Below are 13,416 nucleotides of genomic sequence, written 5' to 3' on the forward strand. Positions count from 1 at the left end.
CGTTAAAAATTCGGTGACATTTAGTTTCTGAGGAATATAGCAACCATATGTTTCAAACTACTTTAGATGACCTAGTGTGGTGTGTCATATATGGTCATCTTTTTAGGTACAAAACAGGCCAACACCACCTTCACTAGTGCAGGTGACTGTAAAAACAGAAGTTGCCAAACCACTGTCTAAACAGAGACAAGGTAAAGATACAGCAAGAGACTATTCAAAATTGTATTATTTACAAACAGGTGTAAAAGTCCTCCGTGGAGTTGAGGCCATTGGGGCTCTTGCTATCCATCTCCAGGATGTATCTGGTCTCAAGTGCCCTCAAGATCCCATCCCGGTTACCTCCTCTCCTGGAAAGGGGCGACCACTCGGTCCCCCCGAACGTATGGCAGAGTACCACGATCCCCCCGGGAAGCCATCTTGGGCGGGAGGCGAGTCTCGGCTGGTATGCCCGAAGCGGCGTAGCCGGGGCGCGCCTTTTCCCGCCCTAGAGTGGGTTGGCCTAGACACTGACGCGGCTGGCCACGCCCTAAGGGCAGGCAGGGGCGGGTTTACGCCCGCCCTGAAGACGGATAAAAGGAGAAGCAAGATCCGAAGGCATCCTCTTGTTCCTGTGCTCTGAAGCTGCACCTCCTCGCTGCACGTGAGCTCGAGACGGAACGAAGAGCCAATTTTGAGCGTTGTAATCGTTCTTGTTTGTTTTGCAGATACTCTGTTGGAGAATGCCGAAGAAGGCGGGAAAGCGCATGACTACTGAACAGATGCTGCGGGTTCTCATGAAGGAGATGACCGAACTAAAGAGGCGAGTGGATAAGAACGAGGAAGGGGGACCAAAACGTCCTTTGGCGGGAGCAGCCCCGGGAGGGAAAAACAAGAGGCCCAGAAGGGGAGCAGCGGGAGAAGACATCCCCGGTCCCAGTGCCCCGCTCGAGGCACCAACTCCCGTGCCTAAGGAAGGGAATCCGATTCCCGTTGTGGTCACCCCCGTTTCCGAGGAAGATATGCCGCCCGAGCTGGCAGCACAATTGGCAGCGTGGTTGGGAAAAGGTAACGAGGGCGCCACGGCTGTCGACGCACAGGAGCTAATGAAGCAACTGCGTGAGTCACGGGAAGCAGCGAAGGTGTCCACGCCAGCTGCAGCAGTAGAGAAGCCGCAGGGGATGGGTTCAGTAGCAGAGACAACGTCCGGTGCAGGTAAGCGGCCATTGCCGATTGCGAGGGATGAGTCGGCACCCTCTCGTAGGGAGAAATTGGGTCAGCATGTTCCTTTGGCTATTAAGGAAAAGATATGGGCAGGGGAGTATGTAAACATATTCTCGTTGCTTACTGATCACTATGAGATGGAGCATGTAAAGGGCCAGAAGGAGCTCATGCATCCGAGTGTTTGGCGCGCAAAAATGGCCGCCTTTAAGGTAAATGAAAACATTGGCAATTGGGGCCAAGCGTGGGGGGTTTTTACATCGATCTTGGGGGAGCGAAGGCCCGATCTATTACCCGAATTGCCGATTTATCAATCACGAATCATGGGGTACTCGGTATCACACGAGGGTAATCATTGGTTTTGCTATGATAACCTGTTTAGAAAGGCTAAAGAACACGATAAAAACTTAACATGGGATTGTTATGATTCTGTGTCATGGTCCAAAATGAAGGAGACTGGTATGTTAAAATTGCCATTAGTGGGGAGTATCGTTGGCGAATCTTCCCGCCAGTATGCGGGGACGCCCTTTCGGTCAGGTGCGGGTACAGACAATTACTCGAAGCCTGCCGGTAACACAGGAAAAAGGGGGGTTTGTTGGAACTTCAACAGGGGTAAATGTACTAGGCCCCAGGGATCATGCAAATTTAGACATGAATGTAGTGGGTGTGGGCAAACATCCCATCCTGAGTCCACGTGCAGAGCCAAAACGGGTGATAACGGGGGTAGAGGAGGCGCCAAACAGGTCTAACATAGTCCGAGGGGCGCCTTTACCTACCCCGATTGATACCTTGGCAATGATTCCTTGGCTCAGTGAATACCCGGATCGTGCTTCTGCTGGGGTGTTGCGGAACGGGTTTTCTTATGGTTTCCGCATCCCAGTGGGGGACTTTCAGGGTGTAGGGAAATGTAAAAATCAGCTGTCGGTCTTCCAGCATACGTCTGTGGTACAGGATAAGATCAGGAAAGAGGTTACTCGAGGTCGAGTCGCCGGTCCGTTTAGTGTACCGCGGGTTCCTAACTTTGTTTGTTCCCCTCTAGGTGTGGTCCCAAAGAAGGACCCGGGTGAGTTTCGGCTGATACATAATTTATCAGCCCCACGTGGTCTTTCCGTAAACGAAGCGATAGACCCGGAAGTGTGTTCGGTGCGGTACGCATCCTTCGATGAGGCCGTAGCCATTTTGAATCGCCTGGGGCCCGGGGCGCTGATGGCAAAATCTGATATCGAGTCAGCGTTCCGGTTGCTCCCGGTACATCCAGACGATCAGCGTCTCCTAGGTTTCATGTTTCAGGGTCATTATTACATGGATAGGTGTATGCCGATGGGGTGCTCTATATCTTGTGCCTATTTCGAGAAATTCAGTAGTTTTCTACAATGGGTCTTCACAAGGAAGACGGGTTTCCAACATGTGATGCATTACCTTGATGATTTTTTGTTGTTCCTGGGGGCAGCCGGGGATCCGGAATGTGGGCAGGCTTTGGCGCAATTTTGTGTCTTGATGAATCAGTTTGGCGTGCCATTGGCACCAGGTAAGACTGTGGGGCCTTCCACTTGCCTCGAGTTTCTGGGGATCGAGTTAGACTCCGCAGAAGGTTGTTTTCGTTTACCAGCTGACAAAGTGTCAAAGTTCAGGACATCCCTGCAAATGTGTATAAGTGGACCTAAGGTTAAGCTGCATCAATTACAGCAGTTAGTTGGCCAGTTGAATTTTGCCCTGAGGGTTATACCAATGGCCCGCCCCTTTTCCCGTTCGATCGCTCAAGCCATGGTCGGCCTGAAGGAGTGCCATCATCGCACAAGGCTCTCGGCAGAGGTCCGCCAGGACATGCGCATTTGGTTGGCATTTCTGGCGGATTTCAATGGTCGAGTCGTCTGGAACAAACCAGCCGTGTCCTCTGAGGAGCTGGGGCTGTGGACAGATTCGGCAGGGAGCATAGGTTTCGGTGCCATATTCGGCACGAGATGGTCTGCACAAAAGTGGCCGACATGGTGGCATGACAGTGGACTGACAAGTAACATTGCTTTCCTGGAACTTTTCCCCATTTTAGTGGCCCTGAGAACTTGGCCCGAAGGGTTCAGAGATCACTCGGTGGTATTTTGGTCTGACAATATGACCGTGGTCGAGTGTATCAATAGTCAGGCAGCACGATGCAAATGGATTTTGAGACTGCTCAAAGAAATAGTTTTACTTTGTATGCAATTGAATGTGCTATTCAGAGCAAGACATGTCCCAGGGGTAATGAACCAGGCGGCTGATGCACTGTCTCGTTTTCGTATACAGGCTTTCTGGGGTTTCCTTCCCACAGCGGACCCGGAGCCGGCACCCTTTCCCGAAGCTCTCTGGTCTCTCGGTGCCCCGAACTTCGTAACCTCGTGGGAGAGAGTTTAGCACCCAGGACGAGGAAGGCATATGAAGGGGCGTTCCGGTCCTATTTGGCCTTTTTGGGGACTGATAGGGAGGAGCTTTGGGGCCAGGAAGAGTGGGTGGTGGATTTTCTGATGTCCTTACATCGGGTCGGGAAATCGGTGGCCACGGCTCAGAGGCATCGGGCTGCCATTTCCTTTGTTGCTAGGGCTCACGGGATCCAGGATCCGACAGCGTCTTTCGTTGTACAGAAAGCGCTACGGGGGTGGCAACGCCTTGAGGGTCGCAGAGTAGATGAGAGGCGCCCGATAGGTTTGGATAGGCTGGCCCAGTTATTATCCAGTCTCCCTGCTACGTGTTCATCTCAGTTTGAGACGGTGTTATTCCAAGCCGCTTTTACGCTGGCATTCCATGGGGCTATGCGGGTAAGCGAATTAGTGGCGAGGAACAAGCAGGATGTGACAGGAGGATTGTGCCAGGAGCACGTCCAGATCAGAGGGGAGACGATGACGGTCTCATTTGTCAGGTGTAAGACCGATCAGAGTGGGATGGGTGACTGCGTAATCATACACAGGATTCCCGGGTCCTCCATGTGCCCGGTAAGGTGTCTAGAAGATTATTTAGCACGAAGGGTGGCATCATGGGGGGGGACCTTGTTGAGACACGCTGACGCCACCCCACTGACAAAGTTTCAGTTTCAGCGGGTGCTTGCGATGTCGATTGCCGCTGCGGGCTTGAACCCGGGCGAGTTTGGGACCCATTCCTTTCGGATAGGGGCTGCTACAGAAGCAACAGCCAGGGGTCTGGATGTTGAACAAGTTAAACGGGTGGGGCGTTGGTCCTCCAATTGTTATAAGAGGTATGTGCGGTTGCACATGTTGTGAAGCTGTAGCAATGTACTCACGCTTCTTGTTTTTGTTTGGTTTTCAGTTGCGCAAGCCTACGAGGCGGGGCGGACTTTGCAGTCGACCCTACACCGGGCCAGCGGTCAGACATCACCGGCTGTGAAAAAGGAGGTGTGGGTTGTGGGCCACTCATACGTGAGGCGTGCCGCAGACGTATTCAAGGCAGGTGATATGATTCACGTAGCTGGGGAATACGGGTACAGTGTGTCCTTCTACGGAAGAGGCGGGCTCTGTATTGACCAGTTTCAATCATTTTTTGAGGGTTTGCTAGGGCGGACGAGGTCACCGCCGTCTGTAGTGATAGTACATCTTGGGGGTAATGATTTGGTCACCACTGGTAGACGACTTCTTCTTGAGGCGATGCTTTCCACTGTAAGTTGGTTAGCGAGGAGAGTTCCAGGGTGCACAATTGCATGGTCCCATATGATCCCACGAAAAGTGTGGCGGGGGGCTATTTCGGTTCCTGCTCTAAATCATTCTGTTAGGAAGCTTAATAACAAAGTGAGTAGGTTGTTCCGTTCCAAGACACTGCATGCTATTTCCCATGGGTGTATTAATGATGACAGTATGTATTTGGGGGATGGAGTGCATTCGTCTCGGGTGGGGAATGAGTTACTCATAGGAGATTTCTTAGCATGGCTAAAAACGTTACACCATGACCTTTAGGTAGGAGTGTTGTGGGGGGCCCGGATAGCCGGTCAACTATCCGGCCTGTGGCGGTAAGGTCATGATCGGTGAGCACTAATTGGAAGATCCCTATGAGTGGGCGTCACCCAGCACGGATGGGAGCGCTCAGGGGAGGTGGCCATTGGCCCCTCAACGGGGAGGCGGTCCCTTCTAAGGATGGGTCGCCGAAAGAAGAGGAAAGGCGGTCAAGGCCCCTTCCTGGGTAGGAGGGGTTACAGCCCCCTCCTGGGGAATTTCCCGGGGCCAGGACGTCTGCGACGGCAGATATGGTAAGTTGTGTGGGGTTTGGGGGGAGGTCTACGCTACCTTCTAGATACCTCACACGAGTCCTCGTACGACCTCTAAGTGGCGACGAGTTTTATTGGGGTCCCCGTCAAGTCAAGGGAAATTGGTAATTGCACTTGAGGTACGCCTCTGGGCCGCCCCTCACAAGTGAGGGCGATATTTCTGGGTTAGGGATCTTGACACCGGTTACGACCTTGCCGTTGGCCCTTAAACGTTAGGATGTACAATTTCAAAATTTCAAGTAAATGTTTTGCAGGATGTTAGTTCGGCTAGGAGAACCTTTGTATTAGAGACTCTGTTAAGGTTAGCCAAACATCGCAATGTGGTAATGAAATTGTACATAATATGAAACTGTTTATTTAATGTTTTAATTTTGTTTCATATTTTAATAAATACGGCCGGGGGGGTTACTCCCTCCCGTCTTCCAAAGACTTCAGAACTGTTTCCGGTTTCCCATCCTTGGGGATTGTGTTGAGAGGGGGTGGCGGGTATCTCAGCCATATGGAAAGGGGCGACCACTCGGTCCCCCCGAACGTATGGCAGAGTACCACGATCCCCCCGGGAAGCCATCTTGGGCGGGAGGCGAGTCTCGGCTGGTATGCCCGAAGCGGCGTAGCCGGGGCGCGCCTTTTCCCGCCCTAGAGTGGGTTGGCCTAGACACTGACGCGGCTGGCCACGCCCTAAGGGCAGGCAGGGGCGGGTTTACGCCCGCCCTGAAGACGGATAAAAGGAGAAGCAAGATCCGAAGGCATCCTCTTGTTCCTGTGCTCTGAAGCTGCACCTCCTCGCTGCACGTGAGCTCGAGACGGAACGAAGAGCCAATTTTGACCCACCCACCAGCCCCTGATGACAGCAAGTGGTTTTTTGATTAAAGTTGATGGATAACTCTGATTTTCGTTTACAGGTCGCGGTATTATCGTGATGATTTTGAGTATGTAATAAAGAATGTCGATTTGTGTTTTGCAAATAAAGAAATTCTGCTTTAGTTTTATTGGTAAGCATGCTTTTAATAAAAGTATAGTTGCTACTGTATTTTAGTTTAGTCATTTAGTTAGCATTGTCGTATTTATTTTGGTCGGGCGGTAAGGTCATGATCGGTGAGCACTAATTGGAAGATCCCTATGAGTGGGCGTCACCCAGCACGGATGGGAGCGCTCAGGGGAGGTGGCCATTGGCCCCTCAACGGGGAGGCGGTCCCTTCTAAGGATGGGTCGCCGAAAGAAGAGGAAAGGCGGTCAAGGCCCCTTCCTGGGTAGGAGGGGTTACAGCCCCCTCCTGGGGAATTTCCCGGGGCCAGGACGTCTGCGACGGCAGATATGGTAAGTTGTGTGGGGTTTGGGGGGAGGTCTACGCTACCTTCTAGATACCTCACACGAGTCCTCGTACGACCTCTAAGTGGCGACGAGTTTTATTGGGGCCCCCATCAAGTCAAGGGAAATTGGTAATTGCACTTGAGGTACGCCTCTGGGCCGCCCCTCACAAGTGAGGGCGATATTTCTGGGTTAGGGATCTTGACACAGGTTACGACCTTGCCGTTGGCCCTTAAACGTTAGGATGTACAATTTCAAAATTTCAAGTAAATGTTTTGCAGGATGTTAGTTCGGCTAGGAGAACCTTTGTATTAGAGACTCTGTTAAGGTTAGCCAAACATCGCAATGTGGTAATGAAATTGTACATAATATGAAACTGTTTATTTAATGTTTTAATTTTGTTTCATATTTTAATAAATACGGCCGGGGGGGTTACTCCCTCCCGTCTTCCAAAGACTTCAGAACTGTTTCCGGTTTCCCATCCTTGGGGATTGTGTTGAGAGGGGGTGGCGGGTATCTCAGCCATATTAATGGTCCTACAGAGTCAATAGCATAGTATTTAAGGAGACTGCTGTTATTACCATGGAACTCCTTAAAATGTTGTGCAACCGGGTAGGTGGCGTCATTGGTATTGATAGCTCTGATGTGCTGGAGAACCCTTTTGTGGACCTGCAATTTGGTACTACCAATATATTGCAGGCCACATGGGCACTCCAGCACATACACCACATACTCCGATTTGCACGTTAGTTGCTTATTGATCTTACGGGGTACTACAGAGAATGCTGTGAGGAACTCGGTTTTATTGAGCCCCTGAGAGCAGGCTTTACAGCTAGAGCACTTCCTAAACCCTCGACTGGCAGCAAGCCAGTTTTTGGGTGATATTACCTCAGGGCTCGACTTAACTAGCGCATCCTGCAAAGAGAATGCCTTCCTGTATGTAATAGCTGGTTTATTAGGCATGTGCTCGCCAATAACTGGGTCTAATTTAATAAGATTCCAGTATTGGTTAACAATCTTTTTGAGCGCCCCGTGCTGACTATTGTAGGTCCAGATGAGCCTGATAGGGGGCTCTATGTTGGCAACTGTGTTTTTCTGTACTTTCTTATGGGTCAGTGCTTGAGTACGTGACAATGTATTGGCTTTTCTAATGGCTGTATCTATTAACTGCTCGCTGTACCCGCGTGCCAGGAATCTTTCTTTACTAGCAGCCTGTGCGCTTTTACAGTCGGAGTCCGTACTACACACCCTACGGATTCTAAGCATCTCCCCATAGGGGATGCTTCTAATCAAATGTGGGGGGTGATGACTTCCCGCATGCAAGATGGTATTGCCCGATGTGGGCTTTCTGTACAGCGTAGTTTCAAGCCTGCCCTGACTGACCTCTAATGTAACGTCAAGAAAGTGTGCCACCTGCTGGCTGATGTGAGACGTGAAAGACAAATTAAATGAGTTGGAATTTAAGGTCTCAATGAAGTTGACTGCCTCTTCACGTGTCCCACGCCAAACCATAAGGATATCATCGATATACCTGTACCATCTGATGATATGGCGGGTACAGGTGTCATGGTGAATGCCTCTGAGGACCTGTCTCTCCCAGTACCCCATGTGAAGACAGGCGTAACTTGGAGAGAAACAGGCTCCCATGGCAACACCCCTGACTTGTTGGTAATATCGATGTAGGAACATGAAGTAATTGTGGTGCAGACAGAAACTGATCATAGTTAGCAACATTTTGTTGTGCTCAACCAACTCTATGGGTCGCCTGCCCAGGAAAAACTCCACAGCTCTTAGCCCATCTGCATGCACTATACTTGTGTATAACGATGACACATCTAGTGTAATCAACCAAAAATCATCATTCCATTCGAACTCCTCCAATTTCCTCAACAAATCACTTGAATCCTGGATGTATGATTCAAGTGATAGAACATGCTCTTGGAGGAACAAATCAATATAAATGGTGGCCTTTTCCAACAACCCCCCGCACGCCGATATGATGGGTCTACCTGGCGGCTTTGTTGCGTCCTTGTGTACCTTCGGAATTAGGTACAATACTGGGGTTACAGGGTGGTCATTCTTAGACACTTCAGCTCATCCATGCTGATAAGTCTGCTGGATCGCCATCCCATTAGGAGAGAGTGAAAGTCTGATTGTGCCTTCTTTAGCGCATTAAGATCACAATGTCTGTATATTATCCCAAGTTTGCCCTGCAAATGAGCTTGCACTCCACACAGGTAAGTTGGACACCAACATTTATTTCCGAAGTAAAGCAGGCATTTCAGTTCATGAATTTCCCCATCCATTGCCTAACGCGTTTCCGAGAACCTTTCTCCTTTCTCAAAGGCGCATAAAAAAGACTGCGGTTTGGGCTACCTTTGTTTTTTTTTGTCTCTGGTGGCCATCTTTGGGCTACATTGGGCTACATTGGGCTACATTTGGGCTCTAACATATATATAGCCCAATGTAGCCCAATATATATTTTTCAAAGTTAATTTTCGTAAAAACCACTGGAGCATATATCTTGAGACATAGCAAAGGCACATCGGGCTACCAGTCCCTACAATTTTGCCAAGTTTTGTGGAAATCCATTCAGCCGTTCGAGCTAAAAGTGAGTCCAACCGCCCTATGGAAAACTCAATGTTAAAAACACGTTTTGGGACCCCCTTTTTTCTCGGCCCCCGCTTGACGAAACCCCCCCAAACTTTCAGGGGACGCTCAGAAACAAAATGTGCCATTTCCCTGAAAATTTCAGCCAATTCCGTCCATCAACGCCAAAGTTATTCAACATAGAATTGTCAGAAATCCCTATTCAAAAAAATCCTAACTATATATACCTACTGGCGACCGCCAGTAGGTAATATATATATATATATATATATATGTATATATATATATATATATATATATATATATATATATATACACATGTATAAATATATATATATATATATATACACATGTATATATATATATATATATATATATATATATATATATATATATATATACATATATATATATATATATATATATATATATATATATATATATATATATATATATATATATATATATATATACATATATATATATTACCTACTGGCAGTATATATATATATATATATATATATATATATATATATATATATATATATATATATATATATTACCTACTGGCGGTCGCTATGGGATTTTTGAAAATTCTATGTCTAATAACTTTGGCGTTTGTGGACGGAATTGGCTGAAATTTTCAGGAAAATGGAACATTTTGTTCCTGAGCAGCCCCTGACAATTTGGGGGGGTTTCATCAAGGGGGGGCCGAGAAAAAAGGGGGGTCCCAAAACGCGTTTTTCCCATGTTAATTTCCATAGGGCGGTTGGCCTCACTTTTAGCTCGAACGGCTGAATGGATTTGCACGAAACTTGGCAAAATTGTAGGGACTGTTAGCCCGATGTGCCTTTGCTAGGTCTCAATATATGTGCTCCAGTGGATTTTGAGTAATTTAGGTTCAAAAAAAGATATATATCTGGGCAGAGCCTAACCACACATCTGATCTGATTGGCTGTCAGCACTTCATCCAAGAAGTGTTGGCAGCCATCTTGGGACCAATATACATGATAGCACCTCATTAAAAAGCATTTTAGTTAATAGAGGGTTTTAGGACTTTAGTTACATTATAAATCATTTGTTGATGGTACCATACTCGTTTTGGGAATTGTGGTGGGTTCTAAGGTGATTTTACCATGTGAAAAAACCTTCTGCTGTGATATCACGAATATTGTTTGAAAGAAAACCAATATCTCATGATTTTCCCACAGTGGTTTGGAAGGGGATCTATAAGCTAAACTGAAATTATATTTTCTGTAAATTCACGTTATCTTTCTCAGTCATGTGAAAATGAAGTCTGACATTCTCAGTAAAACATGTACATCCAACAAAGACAGAGACTGTCAGTTGATTCCTTTGTGTTCGACTGCAGCCTCCTAGAGTGTTCTAAAGAACAACTAGAGCGCTAACAGTCCTACTTATTACAAAGGTATGGCACACCTGAAGCCATCTTGATTGGAATAAAGTGGTAACTCTTAAAACATTTAATTTAAAAAGAAACAACATGAGGGGGTATATTTTGCCATAGAAAGTATGATTAGTGCTGCAGAATGAAAAATTAGGGCACATTTTGAGTGACTTCTCAAATCCTTTTCTATTTCATTAAAACATTCTGACATGCAGTCTCCCAAAATGGCCACCAGAGACAAAAGAGCCCAAATGTAGCCCAAATATCACCCAGATGTAGCCCAACTATAGCCCAATGACAGAATGTCCCAGAGTGTTCTAAAGAACAACTAGAGCGCTAACAGTCCTACTTATTACAAAGGTATGGCACACCTGAAGCCATCTTGATTGGAATAAAGTGGTAACTCTTAAAACATTTAATTTAAAAAGAAACAACATGAGGGGGTATATTTTGCCATAGAAAGTATGATTAGTGCTGCAGAATGAAAAATTAGGGCACATTTTGAGTGACTTCTCAAATCCTTTTCTATTTCATTAAAATATTCTGACATGCAGTCTCCCAAAATGGCCACCAGAGACAAAAGAGCCCAAATGTAGCCCAAATATCACCCAGATGTAGCCCAAGTATAGCCCAATGACAGAATGTCCCAGAGTGTTCTAAAGAACAACTAGAGCGCTAACAGTCCTACTTATTACAAAGGTATAGCACACCTGGAGCCATTGTGATGGGAATAAAGTGGTAACTCTTAAAACATTTAATTTAAAAAGGAACAAAATGAGGGGGTATATTATGCAATAGAAGGTATTATTAGTGCTGCAGAAAGAAAAATTAGGGCACATTTTGAGTGACTTTTCAAATCCTCTTCTATTTCATTAAAAAATTCTGACATGCAGTCTCCCAAAATGGCCACCAGAGACAAAAGAGCCCAAATGTAGCCCAAATATCACCCAGGTGTAGCCCAAGTATAGCCCAATGACAGAATGTCCCAGAGTGTTCTAAAGAACAACTAGAGCGCTAACAGTCCTACTTATTACAAAGGTATGGCACACCTGAAGCCATCTTGATTGGAATAAAGTGGTAACTCCTAAAACATTTAATTTAAAAAGGAACAAAATGAGGGGGTATATTTTGCTATATGAATTATGATTAGTGCTGCAGAAAGAAAAATTAGGGCACATTTTGAGTGACTTCTCAAACCCTCTTCAATTTCATTAAAAAATTCTGACATACAGTCTCCCAAGATGGCCACCAGAGACAAAAGAGCCTAAATGTAGCCCAAATATCACCCAGATGTACCCCAAGTATAGCCCAATGACAGAATGTCCCAGAGTGTTCTAAAGAACAACTAGAGCGCTAACAGTCTTACTTATGACAAAAGTATGGCACACCAGAAGCCATCTTGATTGGAATGAAGTGGTACGTCTGAAAACACTCAATTTAAAAAGGAACAACATGAGGGGGTTAATTTTGCCATAGAAAGTATGATTAGTGCTTCAGAAAGAAAAATTAGGGATCATTTTGAGTGACTTCTCAAATCCTCTTCTATTTCATTAAAAAAATTCTGACATGCAGACTGAAACATGCACTTTGAATACCAGCAGCAGACGTCCCTGGTGAGCAGTAGCTTTACTACAGTGATCTAATGTGCAACTAGAGTGCTAACATTCAGAATTTATGGCAAATGTGTGACACATCTGAATGCCTTCTTGATGGAACCAAAGTAAACAAGCATTGAAAATGCAATAGATCTCGCCCTCGTTTAAGTTAAAGCCATTCTGTTTGTAATGAGGTGGCTTTTTAGCTTTGCTTTTATTAGTGTTTTTTCAACTTTCATGTAAATAACATGCATCTGTATGCATATAAGTATATGTATGCATGCATTTATGTTTGTATTTATATAGATATACAGATGATATATGTTTATATATGTATGTATATATATATATATTCACTGAAAAAACCATAGGCTATAGACCATATATAGTTAGGAATTAGCATTCACAAAACCTTGAAAATTCACTGAAAAAACCATAGGTTATAGACCATATATAGTTAGGAATTAGCATTTACAAAACCTTGAAAATTCACTGAAAAAACCATAGGTTATAGACCATATATAGTTAGGAATTCGCATTTACAAAACCTTATTTTACTCACACAAAACCATTGAAATTCCATATATAGTTAGTTGCACTAACTATATATCGCGCACCCGCAATCCACTGCTGATGATGTCACATATTACATCATTCATGACATGGTCAGTGACATCACTGATGACATCACTGATGACATCTCAAATGACATCACTGATGACATCACTGATGACAACATCCAGTGACTGTATGTTTCTGTAAAGTTAAAATATGTCTTACATATTGAAGAATGAGTGGATGTATAAGTGTCTGGATGAAGGATTTAGTAGGTGCATGACTGACTGTATGATTGAGTGATTAAATGTGTCTCACTGAGTGCATGGGTTAGTGACTAAACTGTCTTAATTTGTGCATCATTATGTCTGTTGTTCTGTAAACTGTTGCATGTGTTGATAAGTAGCTATATGAGTAACTAAATGGGTTATTGATTGGTTGCCCAAGTATTTGTATGGGAGACTGAGTGTGTGTGTGGGTGGCTGGGAGGTGTATGACTC

General features: G+C 45.7%; 1 protein-coding gene across 1 annotated transcript in view; it reads right to left on the reverse strand.

The window, feature by feature from the left end:
- LRRC38 (leucine rich repeat containing 38) overlaps window positions 1-13,416 on the reverse strand; it is a 525,027-nt gene that overhangs the window by 188,234 nt on the left and 323,377 nt on the right. The window lies entirely within an intron of this gene.

The sequence above is a fragment of the Lissotriton vulgaris genome, chromosome 5 (genome assembly GCF_964263255.1).
Source record: "Lissotriton vulgaris chromosome 5, aLisVul1.2, whole genome shotgun sequence".
NCBI classification, from domain to species: Eukaryota; Metazoa; Chordata; class Amphibia; order Caudata; family Salamandridae; genus Lissotriton; species Lissotriton vulgaris.